Genomic DNA, 8,238 nt, shown 5'->3' with positions numbered 1-8,238 from the left:
GCCTTGCTTTATATTAACACAAAGTTGTATTATGGAGTAGAGTAAAATACTTAAAAATAATGTAAACATTAAAAAATACCAAAAGAATTAAAAAATTTTTTAAATTCCCATGAGAACAGAGTGTAAACTATATTCTGAACATGAAATGTGTGCCTTGAGGCCAGTCATTTACTGAGACCCAGGGGCACGTTCACTCTTTTGTCATTGGGTCAGCAAGAGGGCAGGACATGACTAAAGGGGACAGGCACGCTGAAGGATGCTTGTTTGTATGGACGCCCCTCTGTGCTACAGGGGTCTCTTATGAGATTCTGGCATGAGGGATCCCAACCTCACCTCTTCCCATCAAGGATGTTGGCCTTCTATATTTCCCTTGAAATAAGTTTTCCAAGGGGGCTCCATCTGAAGGGCTTGAAGCATCATTGTCCCTGGGGGGACCGTCTTCAGGAATGGCCAGCATAGGGTCCTGTGTTCAAGAACACACAGAGGAAATCTACGGAGCACTGACGTCCATGGTAAAGACAGGGGCAGACACCGGAAGGGGAGGTCAACAAGGACCTCGTTACTATGTGCTAGGCTCTTTCATATACATCATCAACTATGATTTCCACAACCACCCAGCAAAGAAGGCAATGGTTTCCTAAGTTTAAAACAGGGAAACGGAGTCTCAGAAGGAGTTAGGAGCTTCCATGTAATAACTGATTGTATAGAGACCAGTTACAGAGGGACCACTCCCCAGGCTCAAACGTGAATGACCTCATTTAATTTCACCCTCACAAAGTGGAACTGGTCATCATAGTTAAGGGCAGCTTCCTTTTTTTTTTTGAGTGCTGACTCTACATCAGGAATGTTTTCCTTTTAGCAACTTCATATGATAGGTCAGACGAATATAGGTTTCAAAATCAGATGATCCCAGTCTGGAAGAGCAGCTTTCCTACCCTGAATTAACCTTGGGTAATTCAAGCTGCTTCTCTGATCATAAGTTTCCTCATCAGGAAAATGGGAATGATAATTGTTTCTCTGGGAATTAAATGACAGCATGTATAAAATGCTTAGCATACAGTAAGTACTTAACAAATGGAACTGACTTTTAGGTATCGGTTCTCCTAGGGTTTTACAAATGAGGGAACAGAAGCTCAGAAAGGCATCTCGATTAAGTCAAGGTCCTCTGACCACAGGCAGAGCCAGGACTAAATGCTGATCTGTTGGATGCAAACGTCAGGGCTCCTTCTCCCCTATGGACACAAGATAACTGATTTTCACAGGGCTGGTCCCCAGGCATCAGGAAATGCAAACATTCCCATTAGCCAGCTTTCTGATTGTAGGGAAGCACGGAGTGCACTTGAGGAATATTTCCTTCCCAAACAAATCAAATATTTGAAAATGTTGCCACTTTTAATGTTTTAATGTGAACTTCAGTTATCTAAAAAATTCACTGACATGGACCAGTTCCAGAGCCTTCGATGCCAAAATTCAGAGCCATTATGGTCTTCCTACACGTCAGGACTTACTAGAGCAATAGCCTCAGAGTCTTGGAACTTTGTCAATTTTAGAAACACTGTTCTTTCTATTGTGGCCGGACAGGATAATTTAAGGACATTTTCCTTGATACCATTTCATTTTCCATTTAAATCTTGGAAATGTTGTCGAATTTGAATGATACTGCACCCAAACCACCTTAGGACTGCAGATTTTGAGTCTGTGCTGTGATAGGGTGGCCTGGCAGTGTAAGTATTTGTTGGAGAAAAATTAACTAGCAGGGCAGTATATTCAGAGTGGCTACCTTTTTCATTAACCCTGTAAGTAAATAAACTGGAGAGATATGCAGTCCTCTGAATCACAACTTACAAGCAGTTAATAGAACTATTTCTGTTCAGGCTAATTCAGGTCCCTACTATTTTAAAAGCCCTTTATTTTACCATAACCTTGTCTATTTTAAATTTACATCTTAACTATCTAATGGCCGGAAATTTGCTGTAAATTTCCAAACATATTTGAGTTCAGAGACACATTATACTTCAGGCATTCATTACTTGAACGTTGTTCAGAGATAATTAAATACAACTGAAAAAAGAAGTGACTGGGAAATTAATCATTTGGAATAAGACTATATTAAAGATCATATAGAAACAGCTAACAGCTTACCCACAATATCTCTTTTGGATAAATGTGAAGTCATTGGTTCCAGAACAGTTTTCCAGGGTAAGTTTTTGCTTGACAATTTTCCTTCTCCTCAAAGCTGCTACATGTCTTAGGCTGAGCCATCCCTGAAAATATAGCCTTAATCCAAATCCAATTCGTAAATCACATCTAAGGCCTTGGATGTTTGGCTTTCTGATGTCCTAAACCCACTTCGTACGTTTGCAAAGACCACAAGTCAGGTTATTACAGTTCATCTCAAGTGGTGGCTTAAAGAGACGGAGGGAAAGTACAGGAGACCCAAGTTACCTAGAACCTAGGCATCAACCCCCTAATTTACTGGGTACATATTTTATGTAAAGGAGTAAGATTGCATCATAGATACTCTGATTTTCTGGTTGGAATCTGGGGAGGTTCAGCTAAACCCACGCAGTGATTAAGAAGATCCTTCAAGCTGATGCAGAAGTGGACTAGAACGGAATCTCTCCCAGGGAAGGCCCTGCCTGGGACTTTATTTCTGGGTCCAAAGCCACACTGTGACCTTACTGAGCATCTAGTGAGAAGGTGTATCACCTTGGTCTTTCCTGACAGGTTTTCCCTTCCAGAACTTTCCTTATGGGCAATGGAGACTATTATAAAAGTCAGTTCCATAATGCATTCCCCCAAAATCACCCAGTCATTCTCTGCTTCTACACTGACAAGGGAAAAAATATTTGAAAGGTTGTATGAGGCTTTTCGCTGCAGATCCGGACAAAATCCAACGGGGCCTGACGTTTTAGAAAGGCTGCCACCAACAGAACTTTCCCCAGAAGTTACCTCAAATGTGACCTTCATCAGCTACACTGAGAAAAATCTGTTCCAGGTACACTGTCAGCCACAAGAAGGGACTGAATTTTAGGCACTGAACTTAACGAGAAGAAATTTCTAACTTTGATTCAGTTTCAACTCAGACTCCTTAAACCCCCCAGTGGAGAGGGGTCGAGGACCCCCAAAGGGAGAGGGGACGGCTCAGGAGAGTGACTACGCCTTGAACACAGCACGCCGCTCTTCCAGGCTTTAGAGACCCGAGCCCTGAAGCAGAACTGGGGCTGCTGCAACGCGGAGCCCGGCTCGTCTCCCACCCGGGCGGCCCAAGGCTGCCGCCACCTGCCAGCCCTCCCGTGCCCACCGCGGCGCGCCCCGGGCGCCGTGCCACCAGGAGGGGCGTCCCGGTCCCGGCTGGCCAGGCGGGTCCCCTCGCGGAGGGGGCGGCGGGGCCCGGCGAGACCCCAGCGAACAGATCCTCCGCCTGTGGCCGACGGGCTGGCTCCGCGACCGGGGACCCACCCGCGCGACGCCCCGGCACCGCCGACCGCGCTGCGCCCCAGCCCCGCAGGCGCCGCGGCGGCGGGTCCCGGGATGTTCCTGCAATGCTTACCTGGCGAGGCCGTCCCGAGCGCTCGCTGCGGCGCGTGCCGGCCAGGGGCGCGGGGCGCGGAGGGAGCTGCCCAGGCCCGGCTCGGCGGGCAGCGGCCGGGCTGCGGCTGAGTCAGAGCCCCGGCGGCGCCGGCGAGCGCGGGCCAGCCGCCGAGAGGGGGGCTCTGAGCGGAGCCGCGGCCGCCCTGGCATTTTAAAGGCGAGGCAGCTGGATGCTGTTCAAGCGGAAACGCAGGGAGAAACTTCAGCCCCCAGACCAGAGCGTGGATAGCGCGGAGGGGGCCCAAGAGCCCCTTGCAGGCGCACAGACCAGTCCGGGCTTCTCTGATATGCTGTTCACAAGCGTTCCCACCAGATATTTCCTTCATGGGAAAGCAGATACCTCTCTCAGAACATCTGTCTGCATTATGCTTCATAGCGAGACAAACGTTTCCATCAAAGTTAGGAGCAAGACCAAGAGGCTGGTTTGGAAAGTCTGGTTGATGCAATTAGACAAGAAAAGGAAAAAGGTGTAAAAACACTGAAGTTGTGCCTTTGTAAAACAAACAAAAAATTGGGGGGGGGGGCGGTTTTAAAAATTGGGAAGTAGAAGAAAAACAATGACTATATGCAGCAGATGTGATTGTTTAGATGGAAAATCCAAACTGAAGATTGAGTGAAATAGTAGGCTTTTCCAAGGAACTGGCAGGTTACAAAATAAACATCCCAAACTAACAGCGTTCCTGTGTATTTACTAACCAGTTAGAAATGCCAGTGGAAAAAAATATCATTCTTACTACTAGCAAAACCATAAAAAGCTAGGAATATAAATTTACCAGGGAATATATTCTACTTTGTTAAAAACTTCTACTGTCTACTGAGGCACCAAAGAAGACTGGAATCTATTAAGACACAATCCTTATTCTGGGACAAAAATACGCCAACACTGTAACCTTGTGACATCCTCTTTACCTGTAAATTCAATAGAGTCTTCATCAAATTCCAAGTAGAATCTTTTTTTTTCACTTGACATAATGATTGTAGGTCTCATGTAGAAGTATAAAGAGAGAACAGTCAACACAATGTTGATAAAGAAGAGAAACTAGGCCTGGTTCTGTGTAAGAGAAACTAGGCCTGTTGGATATTAAAATGAAAGAATGCATACATGCATGAAGGAATAAATAAAATGCAACAGTGACCCAGGGCTTACTATTTAAGGAAGTGCTTTACGTGTATTAATGCATTTTGATCCTCACAACAAACCTGTGATGCAGATACTAATATTGCTGTCACTTTCAGATAAGAAAATGCAGGCCCTGTAGGATAAATATCACACACCAAATCACACAGCTAGGAGTAGGGGATTAGGGATGTGATGCAGGCATTCTGCCTCCATAACCTCTGCACCTGTGCTTAAACCTCCCTCACGCTACACCGCCTTTATCACAAAGCCACAGTAATTAAAACAGCATGTTACTGCCCCAGAGATGACTGTTTAATGGAGCAGGACGAAGAGCTCAAATTTAGAAGTACATGAGAAATTGTGGTGTTAAAATGTGGCACTTCAAGTTGATAGAATAGAGGAATTTTTCAAAAAATGATACTGGACTAGTGGAAGCTGATTTTCTACATAGTTCCCTAGGCCAAAAATAAATTCCAAATCCATCCAATACTGAAGGTAAAAAAGTGAAGCCAAAAAATAATTAGATGAATATATAGGTGAATATTTGTTGTAAACCTGGGATTGTGAAATTCTAAGTATATCATGAAACCATAAAGGAAAAGACTGATAGGTATGATTTATTAAAAATCCAAATAAATTTCTTTGTTAAACAAGACACCATAAGGGACTTCCCTGGTGGCACAGTGGTTAAGAATCTGCCTGCCAAAGCAGGGGACATGGGTTTGATCCCTGGTCTGGGAAGATCCCACGTGCCGCCGAGCAGCTAAGCCCGTACGCCACAACTACTGAGCTTGCGCTCTGGAGCCCACGAGCCACAACTACTGAGCCCGTGTGCCACGCCTACTGAAGCCCATGCGCCTAGAGCCCATGCTTTGCAACAAGAGAAGCCACCACTCGCCGCAACTAGAGAAAGCCCGCGTGCGGCAACGAAGACCCAATGCAGACAAAAATAAATAAATAAATAAATAAATTTAAAATAAAAAAAGACACCATAAAATAAGTTAAAAAGTAAATGACATGGACATATATACACTACCAAATGTAAAATAGCTAGCTAGTGGGAAGCAGCCACATAGCACAGGGAGATCAGCTCAGTGCTTTGTGACCGCCTGGGGGGGTGGGATGGGGAGGGTGGGAGGGAGGGAGATGCAGGAGGGAGGAGATATGGGAACGTGTGTATATGTGTAGCTGATTCACTTTGTTATAAAGCAGAAATTAACACACCATTGTGAAGCAATTATACTTCAATAAAGATGTTTAAAAAAAAAAAAAGTAAATGACAAAATGGAAAGATACTTACTATATATATGTATATATATGATATGAGATTGCTACATTTGACTAATAGAAATACAAACACTCAGTTAAATTTGAATTTCAGGTAGACAACATATAATTTTTTAGTATGAGTATGTGCCATTAATTGTTTATCTGATAGTCAAATTTAACTGGATGTCCTGTCTTTTATCTGGTAGACCTAATATTACAGCAACATTTTAATGTACGTAATTTATGAAGAACTTTTACAGTCATTAACAAAAAAGATGATCACCCTAATAGAACAGAGAATTAAAGAGACCAGCAGGCAATTCACAGTATCCGGTAAATAGGACAAAATAGCCATCCTCTCTTGCAATGAAATAAATACAAATAAGAAGTTTGGGAGGTTGTGCTTTTTACTTTCTTGATTGGCAAATTTTAAAATATTGACAAAACTCAATGTTGGCGTGGGGCTTGGAAAAACAGGCATTCTCTTCTCACTGTTGCTGAGAATGTAAATTAGTATTATTTCCAGAAAGCAGTTTAAGAACAAAATTGAATACTTTACGCGCATAGCCATAAACCAAGCAAATCCATTTTCAAGACTTTATCTAAAGAGATAATTTGACAAGTGAATCAAATGCATACAGTGGATGTTTACTGCTTTGCATGAAGAATTTATAAGAGTGAAAAATTGGAAACAACCTAAATGTCTATAGCTAGGGGACGGGTTAATTAAGTAATAATGACATATATTGAGACTTTACTGTGATGCAGGCACTGTTCTAGGCGCTTCCTGTGTATAAACTTGCTTAATTCTCAAAAACAAAACAAAACAAAACAAATCTCTCCAAACCCCCCTACTAACTCCAGCTGAATAGAAAGATAGTGTTAGCATCTCCATTTTACAGAAGGGGAGCCAGGACAGAGAAGTGAAGCAACTTCCCCAAGTTCCCACAGCTGGAAAATGGGGGACTGGGATTTAAACTGAGGCAGTTTAACTCCGGACACCAGCTCTCAGCTCTTGTGCTATGTTGTGTACTTAATGGAATCTCACAGAGGACATGCCAGGATGATTTCCTCCATAGGGTGGAGAATTTTGTAGCCATTAATGATAACAGTGTGACTCTGTACTTATTGGCAGAAAAAATGTTCACGACATAATGTTAAGTGTAAAAGGAAGTTTGCAAAACCACATTGCTATAGACTAAATATGTCCCTGAACAATTCATATTTTGCAACCTAATCCCTGTGAGGGTATAGGAAGCGGGGGCTTCGGGAGGTGACCAGGTCATAAGTGTGGAGCCCTCCTTAGTGGGATTATGCCCTTGTAACAGAGACCCCAGAGAGCTCCCTACTTGCGTCCACCATGAGAAGACACAGCAGGAAGGAAACATGTCTGTGAACCAGGAAGCTGGCTCTCACCAGACACTAAGTCAGCTGGCGCCTTGATCTTGGACTTCCGGCCTCCAGAACTATGAGAAGTAATTTCTGCTGCATGTAAGACACCCAGTTCATGGTATTTTGTTATATCAGCCTGAACGAACTGAGACACACATACATAATGTAATCCCATTAATGTAAAATTGAATCTATTTATATATGGCTATATATATATTATATATATAGGCTTAGAGAGATATCGGATGAGTAATCAACTAATAGTTCAACAGGTTTTCTTTCTGAATGATGGAATTTCAGATGACTTTTTTACTTTCTTTTTTATACTTTTCTAAATGACATAGGTTTTAAAAATTATGAACATATATTATTTAAACATTCAGAAAAAAAATCTTGGGGGAAAGTTCCCACTCTATGTTTCAGTCCTTCAGCATCCTGATATTCTAGTGTTTTCCCAATCTCGTCTCTCTCTTCAAATTCTGAGAACTCAGTTCCTTGGCTGAGAATTCTTAGCCCCAGATTAATCCCAAGCGTCCCCTGCGCACCTTCCACCTGCCCTCTAGCTGAATGAGGACAGTGCACTGGACCAAACTGGGTGAAGTCTTGGTACTGCCACAGAGGACCCTGAGAACTTGGGTCAGTCCTATCCATTTTCTGATCCTCAGGGTCTCATCTGTGAAATGAGATGGATAAGGTAGGGTTCTGGTTGCAAGGGACAGAAATCAACTTAAACTAGCTTAAAAATAAGGCATACTTCCTGGAAGGATTAGAGAATCCAAGGAGAGTAAGACAATCAAGGCAGAGTAAGGACCGAGATGCCAATTAGCTTAAAGGGCTGCTGGAGAAATACAGATTTCAAGGCT

Source organism: Eschrichtius robustus, chromosome 1 (genome assembly GCF_028021215.1).
Source record: "Eschrichtius robustus isolate mEscRob2 chromosome 1, mEscRob2.pri, whole genome shotgun sequence".
NCBI classification, from domain to species: domain Eukaryota; kingdom Metazoa; phylum Chordata; class Mammalia; order Artiodactyla; family Eschrichtiidae; genus Eschrichtius; species Eschrichtius robustus.
Note: the sequence above shows the minus strand (reverse complement) of the source record.